General features: G+C 40.1%; 1 pseudogene; it reads right to left on the bottom strand.

The window, feature by feature from the left end:
* Nucleotides 1-208: 208 nt before the first annotated feature.
* Nucleotides 209-734, bottom strand: LOC122467956 (annotated as a pseudogene).
* Nucleotides 735-14,894: the final 14,160 nt, after the last annotated feature.

A 14,894-nucleotide genomic window follows, 5' to 3' on the forward strand; every position in this document is an offset into this window, starting at 1 on the left:
TTTTCTGGGACATTGCATGTACCTGTTTTTGTTGCGTGTGTGTGTGTCTGCAAAAACTTTATTGTTTCCATTTGGTCCACAGCTTGGGAGAGAGCTCCAGGGTGGTTAAAAAGCTGCCTAGTAGCTGCAGGGAGAGGCTCTGGCACAAGCCCTGGCACCTGGGGGATGCCTGAGGGGCCTCTCAAAGGCTGTTGGTCTTCAGAGGCTCCTAGTTGTGCTTGAAGGTGAGCCTTTGGAAGAGATCTTCATCCAGCCCAGCCTAGAGGGAGTCAGGCTGCGGAGGTGAATCAGGTGGTCCCCATCTTCTTGATGTGCTTCACCTCCTCATCTAGGAAGTGGTTTTTCAGGAAGTCACAAAGATGGGGGTCTGCGTGAGCAGAATCCAAGATATGCAGATCCAAAAGGGCCTAGTTCAGGTTCTTCTCCAGAACCAGGGCAGCTTCCATGCCATCAAGGGTTTTACCCTACTCATCTTGGGACAGTTTCTGTACCTTCTGGAAGAGAGGACATGGTTGCCATGCTGGTTTGGCATCTTCGAAAGAAGTTCAGTGCCCTCAACCCTTCTCAGCCAACCCGAGGACAAAGGGGCCCATGCCCTCCAGAGCCACATCATGGTGCTCAAAAAAGAAGCCCAGAGAGAGGTAAGTGTAGGAGGTATTCAGATGCATGTTGACCAGGCGGCTGACAGTGGACTCCACCTGGATGGAATAATTCTGATGAATCTGGGAGTTCATGGTTGATCTGTAATAAAGAGCTAAGCTCAAAATAGGATGTTGGCTGGTTCTGGAGGTAAAGGGTGGCTAAGAAGATGGCTCTGATAAGGTTCTGACTGGAAAAAAAGGTTGGTTGGTGGTCGGGGGCTGGTAGAAGAGGCATCCCTGGGTTTGTTCCGTCCAAACACCGTTGAAGCAAGAGACAGATCAGCAGGACCACTGGGCATACTGCCTGAGTAAACCTATTTTTAAGATGTGTGGAACATGTTTTGGAGTTCATTTTAAGTGGAATGTTAATACTCTTGGTCATGTAGAGAGTCACCCTCTAAAAAATACGTAATCTAAACTCTGGATCCAACCAGATAAGAATATACGTAAAGAATTAATAAGGATAAATAACGTTGGCAAGGAATATAGCCCATAATTTACCCTGGTCCCTGAGAAGTTCTAGAGACCCCAAATCTTAGCAAATCCATTTTGTGAAGGAGCATTACTAGGATCCAGCTAGAAAGTGAACTAAAGTAAGATAATTCAATCAGTTGATGTTGGTTTATTAAATAGAATAAATAAGCCTTCCACATGTTGTTATCTGGGCTTCTGAGATCTCATTAATCAAATTTCTAACACAGGTAGCCCAGATTTGTATTCATGTTTCAATTTGAGGCCCAATTCTCATGATGATGATTTCTTATACCTGAGCTTTTCCAGGATAAACAATTTAAAACAGGTGTGGCAGATATGACTGTTTTACAAACTCAGCACAAGAAATATTGCACCTTCTACAGGATGAACCATATGAAACTGATGTGTTTTAGGTTAAAAATTATCAAATATCAGCAATTTCATATGCTTTACCCTAATACTTTTCTCTAAATCAATTTAATTCTATTTTGCACCTTCAGCTTGCCATATTGGCTAAAAAGATAACCTTAGCAGTTTGCAGCGTTCCTTTATACCTCCCTCTTTATCTGCTCCTGTCCTCTCTCCAACCTCCTCTCCTGCTTGAGAATATTTCAGAGTTTCTGGGTGAATGGGGAAGTGGGGAGAGGGGGAGAGTATCTGTTCGAGTAGATGCCCTTCTCTGTGTGCCTAGGCTATTCTTGGAGCATGGGAATCAAAAGACGCTACCTAGGGATTTGTCTTCCTAGGCACGCTGGTCAGCAGTTTCTTCTCTGAGGCCTTATTGTTTCCATAGTTGCACAGCTGTGAGGACAAAGGGGTTTCTAGATGACCATGCCAAGGCTTGCCACAAAGGAAATGGATCACTGTCCACAATACCTAGAACATCATAGGTACTCAGTACATATTGATTGAAGGAATAAATAAATGATCTGAAGTTGTCAACCTAAGCATACTAAGCAGAGTGAGCAGAAAAATAGCAATAACAAACACACAAAACTCTTACAGTGATAGGCATTGTTCTAACTGCTTTATATAATTAACTTATTCAGTTCTTGCAATGACCCTAAGACTTAGGTAACAGCAGAACTAAAGGATCTTCTCAAGCTTGTGGCAGCCCAAGCATGGAATCTAGGATGCTTTTCTAACTTTGTAGACAAGGAGATAGGTCTTCAGTGTGCTGGGTATTTCATTTAGCTTCAACACAGATTTTTGCCAGTGACATTTATCTATGATAGTTAAGATCACTAACAAATCCCAGGCAACATTCTGGCTTGCAGCAGCCCACTGGCATCCCCGTCTGGCACACTTTGCAGGACTGGTCATGTGAGAGAGATAGCTAACAGCGACAATTGCTAGGTGATGAATGGCTAGAAGTAGGGCAGCTCGAAGCATGACAGGGACAAGGAATGCAATCAGGAAATGCTGACCTGGAACTTGGAGTGGGTTAAGTTGAGCTGTGATGGACGGAAGGCAGCAGCTGCACGTACAGCATGTTGGCACACACAAGTCTGAGAAGCACTGCTTAATTTGAATTGAAACAGGCGGCTTGAGAGGCAAGCAATGACTAGAGCCACAAACCAAAATACAAACCTTTCACTAATCTTTCCAACCATACCCACACTCTTGGGTAGTATTGTTTAGCATCATTCTTCAATCTGATGAAGATAAACAAACAGATAAACAAATAAAAAAACCAAAAACATGATACAAGGTTATGGGCCCCGGGGCCATGCATTATGAGACTTCTGAAGGGGAAACAGGCAGAAGAGGCTCTGAACTGAGATCTAATGGGCACATTGGAGCTGATCTCCAAACAAAGGTTTCTGTTTAATTTTAGGAATGGCAGTTCTAGAATGCTCTGATGTGCTTGTGTGCACAAGAGAAAAATATGGTTGGTTCCCTTTTTTTCACATCTCAAAGTCAAGGACTTCCTCTATTATTTTTCCCCTTCCCCATTGTGGTCATACTTCTTGTATCTTAGCCCAGGTCAGAGATCTGGGGCCACTGGGTGCCAGGAGACTCCACCCAGTAACAACAGGACCCTGACCAGTCAGTGCTATGTTGGGTCCATGCTGTGTGGGCTCCACATTGTTCTGGATGCACTTGCACCACTTACAAGAAGACACTTCATGTGTCCGTGACTATTGAGGCCTTGAATGAGACTTAAAATGGATGTTTAAAAATTAACTCCCTTTTAGGTACCTTGGTGGCTCAATTGGTTAAGTGTCTGACTCTTGATCTTGGCTCAGGTCATGATCTCAGTGGTTTGTGAGATTGAGCCCTGGGTTGGGCTCTGCACTGACAGTGTGGAGCCTGATTGGGATTCTCTTTCTTCCTCTTTCTCTGCTCCTCCCCTGCTCATGTACTCTCTCTCTCAAAAAATGAAACAAAACAAAAACATAAAAAAAAAAAATTAACCCGCTTTTAGACACATGATTTGCAAATATTTTCTCCTATTCTGTAGGTTGTCTCTTCAGTCTGTTGATTGCTTCCTTTGCTGTACAGAAACTTTTCAGTTTGATGTAGTCCGACTTATTTACTTCTGCTTTTGTTGCCTGTGTTTTTGGTATGATAACAAGAAATCATTACCAAGACCAATGTCAAGGAGCTTTTCCTCTATACTTTTTTGGACAAGTTTTACAGTTTTAGGTCTTAAATTTAAGTCTTTAACCCATTTTGAGTTGAATTTTGTGTATGCTGTAAGGTAGGGGTCCAATTTCATTTGTTTTTTGTTTTTTTTTTTTTTTTTGCATGTGGATATCCAATTTTCCTAGCACTATTTATTGAAGAGATTGTCTTTTCTCTATTGTGTATTCTTTGCACTCTTGTCAAAAATCAATTGACTATAAATGTGTGGGTTTGTCTCTGTGTGGGAATGTCTCTATTCCATTCCATTGGTCTATCTGTCTATACCAATACTATATTGTTTTATTACTGTAGCTTTCTAATATATTTTGAAATCAGAAAGTGTTAATATCTTCATCTTTGTTCTTCTTTATCAAGATTGCTTTAGCTATTTTGGGTCTTTTGTGGTTCCCTATGAATTTTAGGATTGTTTTCTGTATTTCAGTAAAAAATATCATTGAAATTTTAATGGGGATAGCATTGACTCTGTACATCTCTTTGGGTAGTACAAACATTTTTAAAATATGAAGGCTTCTGATCATACAACTCAACAGCAGAAAAAAAACCACAAATAATCTAATTTGAAAATGCACAGTGGTGCCTGGGTGGCTCAGTGATTAAGCGTCCGACTTCGGCTCCAGTTATGATCTCACAGTTCGTGAGTTCGAGCCTTGTGTTGGGCTCTGTACTGACAGCTCAGAGCCTGGAGCCTGCTTCAGATTCTGTGTCTCCCTGTCTCTCTGCCCCTCCCCCTCTCACAATCTGTCTCTTTCTCTCTTAAAAATAAATAAACATTAAAAAAAATGCACAAAGGACTTAAACAGACATTTCTCCAAAGAAGATCTACAAATGGCCAACAGGTGTATGAAAAGATGCTTTGGGTGCCTGGGTGACTCAGTTGGTAGAGCATTTGACTCTTGATCTCAGGGTCGTGAGTTCAAGCCCCATGTCGTGAGTAGAACTTACTTAAAAGAAGTATGCTTAACATCGTTAATTATTAGTAAAATGCAAATCAAAACTACAAGGAGATACCACTTCACACCCAGTAGAATAGCTATAATAAAATAGTATGTCTGCCTTTTTCTTTTAGAGTTGTAGGAGTTCTTTACTTATCCCAGATACAAGTACTTTGTTGGATATGGGTACTGCAAATTTTTCTCCCAGCTCTACCCTGCATTTCACTCTTACTAAAATAAGTTCTTAATTTTAATTAAGCATACTTTTTGTTCTTTTGTTTTATGCTTACGCTTTTTTCTACCTCAAGATTATGAAGATATTCCCCTATGTTTTCTTCTAAAAGCATTATCTTACTTTTCATAGTTAAGGCTACAATCCATTTCAAATTAATTTTTGTGTGTCTAATGTGAAATAGGCATCACATTTTCCTTGTCTAATTGATCCACTACTGTTTACTGAAAGGAGAGAATGCATAAAACTTAAACTATGGATATTATGTGAGGGATGGAAGGCAGTGGTATTCCAACATGAGAGATTGGGAGGCAGTGCCACAAAGAACAATACATGTAGGAGGAAGGAGTAAATCGGTCTGTTTGAGGTGGATATCTAACTTTAACATCCATAGTATTACCTATTAAAAATATTGATTCCTGGGTATGCCCTGACTCCTGCCCCTCTCCCCATTCAGATCAGGAGGTCTGATGTAGATCACAAGTAATTTGTGAACTGCACTCTGAGAAATGCTGGTAAAGATATGCAGGAGCTGTATGTCTCTTTTCCAGATCATGCTGATATAATTACTTTATAAACTTTGTGGACTCGTGTCAATTTATAACACATTCCATTATACAGAAGTCAGACTCACAAATCTCTTTGAGATAAGCTTTCGTCTACATTAGACTCCCTGTAAACCTGCCGTGAGACAATGGCCTTAGATTCTTAGAAGCCCCGTTGTCGAAACAGAGAAAGTCTGCAGAATACACCCTAAATTCCTTGGAAGGCCTTCTGTCTGTCTGCAAGGATCTATGAGGCACCACCTTAAAGTTCCCTGACTTTTAAAGGATCTTATAGCTCTAATCTAGATTTGGTTTCTGCTTTGGAGCCCTTTGAGAATTGTTTGCCGCTTACAGTACAATCCCACAACTTGATGAGACAAGATTAACTACAGGATTTATGAGAAGAAACCAGAAAAAAAGTTGGGAGATCATTCAAATCTGATGCTGCTATGTAATGCATCAGCTGTTGATTTAAACTCTTCTTAATAAAAACATTTTTTTTCTTTCAGAGATATCTGTTATTTTTCTTTCCCCAATATTAAATAACTTCTGACAAAAGTATTTATAGAACTTCGTCGGGTATTAATGCTTGGATCGGGGCTTTTTGCTCATCTTGACATTGCATCCTCTACTGTCAGGCTAGGAGCTGAAAGGAGTTTAGTAATGTTGACCCCCTACTCTTGTAATCTTGGTTTCTTTTCAATCTCCTGGACCAGTGGGAGTTCAGATATCCCATAATAGTCCCAATGCACTCAACAGGAGGAAATAAAGTCATAAAAGAATGAATTTTAAAGTCAAAGGAGGAAAAAAATGGTTAAAAAAAATCTTTCTTTGGGGGCGCCTGGGTGCGCAGTCGGTTAAGCGTCCGACTTCAGCCAGGTCACGATCTTGTGGTCCGTGAGTTCGAGCCCTGCGTCAGGCTCTGGGCTGATGGCTCAGAGCCTGGAGCCTGTTTCGGATTCTGTGTCTCCCTCTCTCTCTGCCCCTCCCCCGTTCATGCTCTGTCTCTCTCTGTCCCAAAAATAAAATAAACGTTGAAAAAAAAATTAAAAAAAAAATCTTTCTTTGTCTTTTAGCTGACAATAGAAATCTTTTTCTCCTGGCAATTTCCCAGCAGGTGGATGCTGATAAGCCCTGGCATGAGTTTTGAAGCATGGTAAATATTTCTTGGTTGGTGTGTAAATTCACAGTCATTGTTTTTGCAAGTTCTGCTCTTCCTTATTGTAGTCATCGGAAAGTTAGAACTGATTCATAAGAACATAATACAAAACTAACGATCTACCCTGTTATTTGGTTGAGAGTGGCACCAAGGGAGATTTTGTGGGAAGGTATTGTTTTACCTTTGTTGTTGCTGACCTGAAATGAAATAAATCTTAATCTTGAGTTCTTCTCTGTGATTGGTGCTGTAAACCATGTCCATCTGCAAACTGATCTTTTGACAATCACTGATGTCATTACCCAGACACAATAGAAAATGAGACTGATGTTCAATATTTACAAGACCAGGGTCCCTCATCAACAAGCCCTCATTGAGTGGTGATTTTTGATGAGATGCTAACAAACACTGAGCTTTTTCTAGTTTTTGAAAGTGAGGGCTCACAATCATTATACAGGCAAAAAATAAATTACTCACTGGATTAAATGTACAAGTTGTAATTTTTTGTCAGTTAAGGAAATGAATGCTTAATGAGCATGACAAATCATAAACTGAAACAAAAATAAAGAAGTTTAAATAACAGAGCACTGTAAGTGAACATGAAATGTTGGGTTTGGATGAGATGATTTCTATGGTTTCTTTCATACCTTTTTTTTTTTTTAATGTGTATTTATTTTTGTGAGAGAGAAAGGCAGAGACAGAATGTGAGGGGGAGGGGCAGAGAGAGAAGGAGACACAGAATCTGAAGCAAGCTCCAGGCTCGGAACTGTCAGCACAGAGCCTGATGCGGGGCTTGAACTCATGAACCATGAGACCATGACCTGAACTAAAGTCTATGCTTTCCATAGCGCTGGAAAAATTAGATTAATGAGAATTCAAAAAAAGGATAATGATCAAAGTATTACATCCATGCCCTAGAAAATATGGGAAAATATGAGTGAAGAGCAAACCTAAGCTGAAACGTGTGACTTCCAGGGCCTTCTCTTCAACTTGCCAAAGAAGCATTACTCTTTCCTCAAAGGCATGTAAGTCACTGAAGATAATTGTGAGAAGTGAGTGAAAGTAGGGACAAGCTAATGTAACATCAAACATTTCTCTCTGGGATACTCAATAAGTCTGGCTGTCATCAAGGATATATTTTGGGAGGGTAGTGATGGATTTAGCCAGATATAAACAAGATCCACTGTAAAGCAATTTTACGGAATGCCTTCAGTGTCTCAGGGAAGTTAGTTGGTTATCCAACTGCCCCAGTTTGCCTAAGACTGAGGGTTTTTCTGGGATGTGAGACTTTGAGGGATAAAGTTGGGAGAACTTCAAGCTAATTTGTAAAAGTTGGCCACTGTAGTTATGAGAGAACTAAGCTGAGGCCAGATCCCCTGGGTGCAGACCCATCACCCCGTCAGTAGAGTACATCCCACCTCTTATTCAGTGGCTTGTGAAAACACAAAATCGCCAGATGGAAGCCTCAACTTTAAGTTCAAACTGAACTATGTCCTATAACTTGGTAGAAGCCTTCCTCCTTTGTGAGTTCAGACCTCTAGACCTGAAGAGATCAGAAGCAAAACTTTGTTAAGTAAATGATTAGGTATAATAACAAGAAAGGCTACCCTCACTTCTTCCCCTTGGTTTCTACACCTATATACTCTGTGGGGTAAAGAAAGGAGCCATAAATATTGTAGTTGATTCAGAATATATATTGTATCTCTTAGAAGAAGGACCCTAATGTTGCAAGGCATTGTCTCTCATTTGTCACCAAAACAGGGTCTTTGATAGGCATTCCAATCATTCTATAATGTCGGCTTCTTCTGACAAATCCCTTGGGTCTTAGCCCATTGCCTCATTCTTTTTGCTGTGAAATGATTTCTTTTGTCAGAACAATGTTGTCTGAGATTCGGTGACAGTGAATAGGAATTCGGTAAGTACATAGATGGTGGTGATGGCAGAAGCATTGCCTACAGGGAAGGCACATCCCTGTCTAGAATGAGTGTCTATTCCAGTGAGGACTAGTCACTGCTCCTTTGATGATGGAAGGTGTTCAATAGAATCACCTATTGGTGGCTGCTATTCCATCCATGGTATGGTGCTGTGTACCAGGGTTCAGTGTAGGTTTCTGCCAGTTGGTAGGCTGGGCACTTAGCAGTGGTAGTAGCTAGATTATTCTTGGTGAAAAGTCCACATGCTTGGACCCCTGCATAACCTCCATCCTTGCTTATCATGGCCATTTTATTCATGAGCTCATTTAAACAAATTTCAGGCTAGCTGAGGAAAGAGGTTGGTATACCCATAGTGGCTCATCTTGCTTGCCTGATTATAGAGGACTATAATCTTATGCCCTACATGAGCATTCACATGGAAAAGAAATATCCCTATATTCTATGTCTATTATTAAGTGGATATATCCACATGCCTCTTTCCTAAACCTCCTTGTTATCAGTTCTTCAGTCTTGTATCTTCTAGGTCACTGACCTCCAGCCCTTGAACCTGTGTAGCCCTAAATATATAATCATCTCTCCTTCCAGGAAAAGTGCACACCAGATATGTGGCTTGACTTCCCACTGGGAAGATTTATCCTCCCTATCATCCTTCACAGCCACCCCTGAATGGGGTTATGATTCTGTAGCAGTTGACTTTCAGCTGGTGCCCACATATTGTGTGGCTGCATCTCTAAACAAGGCTCAATTTTTTGCTTCCTTGATCAAGCAGAATTTTGTATGAGACCACAGGTGTGAGTGAAGGAGAGATGGCACTAGAGGAGATAGCATATTTATGTAACTCATTTGTGCTTTCAGTGTCTGCTCAAGCTAGGTCTTGTATAAACCATATCTTTTTGGTGATGAGCATCATTTCCCACATCTAAATTTATGGATTGACCTAAGAGTTATCCAGTTCATAATGGGCAGCTCAGGTCATCTTGTCACTTGGTGTTTCATGGACGGGTACTTGAACTCAATTAGGTCACAGTGGCATTCAGTATATACCAAAACCTGGAAGTCTGCACTATGATTCTTCTATTGAGACTTGCCAGAGGCTATATGTAGTATCCTCGTCCTATACCAATACCTCCATCATTATTGGATCTGCTGGGACATAAGGCTCAATTGGTGATAGAGTACAAAAGTCCTGGACAGAGTTATTTTTTGTTCTGGGCCCCACTCAAAGTTAGGAATCTAAATTATTCACTAAATTAGTTAGAGTGACCAACCCAAATGTGGTGTATATTGCTTTCAGAGTCCAAAGATACCCACAATGGTTACTTTTAGGTGTCAACTTGATTAAGCCACAGTATTCAGATATTTGGTCAGGCATTATTCTAGAGTATTCTGTAAAGGAGTTTTTAGGTGGAATTCACATTTAAATCAGCAGATTTTGGGTAAAGCTGATTATCCTCCATAACATGGGTGAGCCTACATATTCAGTTGAAGGTCTGAATAGAGTAAGCCTGACCCTTCTGGAAGGAAAGGAATTCTGCCAGTACTCTGCCTTGGGACTTGAACTGAAACACTGACTCTTCTCTGAGTCTTCATCCTGCCTGCCCACCTATAAGATTTTGGACTTACCAGTTTCCACAATCACATGAGTTAAAGAATCACCCATTCGGGGGCACCTGGGTGGCTCAGTCGGTTGGGCGGCCGACTTCGGCTCAGGTCATGATCTCACGGTCCATGAGCTTGAGCCCCACGTCGGGCTCTGTGCTGACAGCTCAGAGCCTGGAGCCTGTTTCAGATTCTGTGTCTCCCTCTCTCTGACCCTCCCCCGTTCATGCTTTGTCTCTCTCTGTCTCAAAAAAATAAATAAACGTTAAAAAAAATTTTTTTATAAAAAAGAATCACCCATTCTTTTTTTTTTTTAAGTTTATTTATTTATTTTGAGAGAGAGAGAACACAAGTGGGAAAGGGGAAGAGAGAGAGAGAGAGAGAGAGAGAGAGAGAGAGAGAGAGGAAGGAAGGAAGGAAGGAAGGAAAGAAGGAAGAAAGGAAGAAAGAATCCCAAGCAGGCTCTGCACCACCAGCACGGAGCCTGACACAGGGCTCAAACCCACGAGCCATGAGATCATGACCTGAGCTGAAGTCGGATGCTTAACCAACTGAGCCACCCAGGCACCCCAAGAATCATCAATCCTTAAAATAAATCTCTCTCTCTCTCTAAATATATGTTACAACCTATTGGCTCTATTTCCCAAGAATGCTGACTGGTACAGATGCCTCTTACTTAGTGGTTGCAAAATACACCAACTTGGCCCTTGTTTGGGAATGCAGATTATAAGATGAAGGAGGAACTTCAAAGTGAGAAAATAAAGGGACAAGGCTGGAACCCCATGGGACAGCAACACAAAAGCAATAGAGAAGATAAACTCGAAAAGGGGCCGAGAAGGAGTTTGAGGCTATAGACAAGGAAAAGAGGAGGAAGGAAAGGCATGTGGGTAAGGTCACTGAAGTCAAGAAAAGAGAAGCATTTCCAGAATTGATCAGTGAATTAACAGTGGAGAGTTCATTGGTGACTTTGATGAGGAATGTTTCAGAACCCAGTTGTGGTTGCAGGAGCAGGTTACTGTAGTATGAGGAATAAGTGAAGGGGTAGTGAGAATACAGTCAATACAGTTAAGTTGCCTCTTAACTAACCAATCAACCAACCAACCAACCAACCAGAAACCTGGCTTTGTAAAGGATGGGGTAGATGGGGTGGTCTGGAGTCTGAACTCCCCTTCCTCCTCCATTTGAGTGGAGAAAGCCCTGAATGCATGAATGGCTGACAGAGAGGGAAAGGTTGAAGATACAGACAGAAAGCATATTGCTGATTGAGTGAGACCTCTGAGAAGGCTGGGAGGGCTGACATCCAGAGCTCTGTGTCATGAGAGTCGGCATCCAGAGGGATTATTCTACAGCCTTCACAGAATGATGATTTGTAATGGAGCTTGCAATGTTTACCTTGTCTCATAAATATAAAATTTCCAAAACAATATTTGGAAGTACCAAAAGGTGGCTTTTAAGAATTGTTGATTCAGATAAAAGGACATTGGTAAATTGGAGATGTGGTCATAAATAAATGGAACAAAGCTGGGGAAGGTTAATTACAGAGCTGTCATACCATGGGAGGAAAAATACTGGGTAAGGACTGGCTGGGATCTACGAGTTATTACGAGGAGCTGAATATGAGCTAGCAAAGAGAAGTGTGGTTTAAAAAGCATTCTGGAAGACAAAACTTTTTTTAAAAAGTTTGTTTATTTTGAGAGAGAGAGAGAGAGAGAAAGAAACAGAGAGTGCGAGCAGGGGAGGGGCAGAAAGAGAGGGAGAGAGAGAATCTCAAGCAGGCTCCATGTTCAGCATGGAACCTACTCAGGGCTTGATCTCATGACCTCAAGATCACCACCTGAGCTGATATCAAGAGTCTGACACTTAACCAACTGGGCCACCCAGGGGTCCCTGGAGAACAAAATATTTTAAATGCACATTTTATATTTAAACATCTAATGTGAAGTTGTGCATGTTGTAAATATTGCTGATTTGGTTTAATTTGTTGCTTCTGGTCTGACCTCACTAGGTTATACTCTTGAGAATTATTTGGGTAAAAGTGGTGATGGTTTATGCTGAAATATCCAATATCTAATGTTCTCTTGCCTGACTCCTTAGGCCATGGTTCATCCATGCAACATGGCTGGTTAGGGTGAAGCTTGTAGGCAGTGGTTAAATGGAGTTTTGTTGTTTCTTATGCAACACTAAGCAGCCTGCATGTGGCCCACATTTTTTATTTAGGTTTTACTGAATAGCTGATACTAATCACCAGATCTAAGCTATTCGGCAAATGACACCAGTCATGTGAAGACTAAAGAATAATGAATTCATCTTCTACCCTGAGCATTATTTAGGTCTCTTATTAGTAAAAGTGTAGCTTCCACTATTAAAGAGTGTCATGAAAATGTTAAGAGAGGACCCCAAAGATGAGGTGGGAACTGGAAAGTAAGACCAGATAATAACTATTTTAGAGAAAGGAGAAGAATGTGAGGGGGGATTTTTATAAACTCTTCAAGTACTTACAAAGAAACGCGACCATCACAGCAGATACAAGAAAAGGTTTAAAACCACACTGATTTTTGTCCTCACATTTTTGTTTTCTGAAAATTTTCTAGAAGAACCATATGTTTCTTTTGGATTTTTTTTCTTCAGCATTTTACTGGGGAAAAATTTCAAACACACAGAAAAGTTGGAAAACAGTGCAATATACACCTGCACGCTTACGTCTTAGACTCAACAGTTGTTGACATTTTTCCACATTTCCTTTATCCTTGTATAGTTTTGTGGAATCATTTGAAAATATGTGATAGACATTATGATTTTTACTCCTACATACTTCAACAGGTGTTTCTGAAAAAGAAAGGGATTGGACAGAGTTGTGTATTGCAATTCCATATATTATTACATTCAAGAAAATTAACAGTGGTCCTCTAATATTATCCAATACTCAGTCCATTTTCAGATAACCCCAATTTGTATTCCAAATATCTTTCATAACATTTTTTTTGATGATGGTCCAATCAAGTTTAAGTTACCACATTTCTTTGTCTCTTTAATATGTAGCAGTCTTGCCAGCTTCTTGAGTTAAGGTCAGAAAAAATAGATGCTAAAAAACAGGATGTTTTCTAAAAATTTTGCATATGTTACTTCATTTGGTATTTGTAGTCATAATTATGATTAAAATGTGAACATATTTTTAAAAATGGAAGAAAATTTAAAATGTTACCTCTGTATTTGAGTCTATTAGGTAATAATATTTTTTTGCTTTTATTTATTTATTTATTTATTTATTTATTTATTTATATTTGCCAAGTGTGTTTTTAACAATGAATGTGCAATTAAAAATGTGTCCAATGGAACTAGAGTGTATTATGCTAAGAGAAATAAGTCAGTCAGATAAAGACAAATATCATGTGATCTCATTCCTATGTGGAATTAAAGAAACAAAACAGATGAACATAGAGAAAGAGAAGGGAAAATAAGATAAAAACAGAGAGGTAGGCAAACCATAAGAAATTCTTAAATACAGAGAATAGACTGAGGGTTGCTAAAGGGAGGAGGGAGGGAGATGGGCTAGATGGATTATGGGTATTAAGGGGGACACTTGTGATGAGCATTGGGTGTTTTTTTTAATTTTAATTTTTTAATTTTTAATTTTTGTTTATTTATTCATTTATTCATTAATTTTTAATAGGAAATTTATTGTCAAATTGGTTTCCATACAACACCCAGTGCTCATCCCAACAGGTGCCCTCCTCAATACCCCTCACCCACCCTCCCCTCCCTCCCACCCCCCATCAACCCTCAGTTTGTTCTCAGGTTTTTTTTTAATGTTTTATTTATTTTTGAGACAGAGAGAGACAGAGCATGAATGGGGGAGGGTCAGAGAGAGAGGGAGACACAGAATCCGAAGCAGGCTCCAGGCTCTGAGCTGTCAGCACAGAGCCTGACACGGGGCTCGAACTCACAGACCGCGAGACCATGACCCAAGCCAAAGTTGGACCCTTAACCGACTGAGCCACCCAGGCGCCCCTGTTCTCAGTTTTTAAGAGTCTCTTATGTTTTGGCTCCCTCCCTCTCTAACCTTTTTTTTTTTTTCCTTCCCTTCCCCCATGGTCTTCTGGTAAGTTTCTCAGGATCCACATAAGAGTGAAAACATATGATATCTGTCTTTCTCTGTATGACTTATTTCACTTTGCATAACACTCTCCAGTTCCATCCACGTTGCTACAAAAGGCTATATTTCATTCTTTCTCATTGCCATGTAGTATTCCATTGTATATATAAACCATAATTTCTTTATCCATTCATCAGTTGATGGACATTTAGGCTCTTCCCATAATTTGGCTATTGTTGAGAGTGCTGCTATAAACATTGGGGTACAAGTGCCCCTATGCATCAGCACTCCTGTATCCCTTGGGTAAATTCCTAGTGGTGCTATTGCTGGGTCATAGGGTAGATTTATTTTTAATTTTTTTTTTTTTAGTTTATTAAAATGATTTTTATTATAATAAAAAATATTGGTTTAAATAACAGATGTTCCCTAATAGGTGGAAATTACAGCAGTCTATTTTAGCATTTATTTACAAATTTTTATTTATTTATTTATTTATTTATTTAATGAAATTTATTGACAAATTGGTTTCCATACAACACCCAGTGCTCATCCCAAAAGGTGCCCTCCTCAATACCCATCACCCACCCTCTCCTCCCTCCCACCCCCCATCAACCCTCAGTTTGTTCTCAGTTTTTAACA

The sequence above is a fragment of the Prionailurus bengalensis genome, chromosome B3 (assembly GCF_016509475.1).
Source record: "Prionailurus bengalensis isolate Pbe53 chromosome B3, Fcat_Pben_1.1_paternal_pri, whole genome shotgun sequence".
NCBI lineage: Eukaryota > Metazoa > Chordata > Mammalia > Carnivora > Felidae > Prionailurus > Prionailurus bengalensis.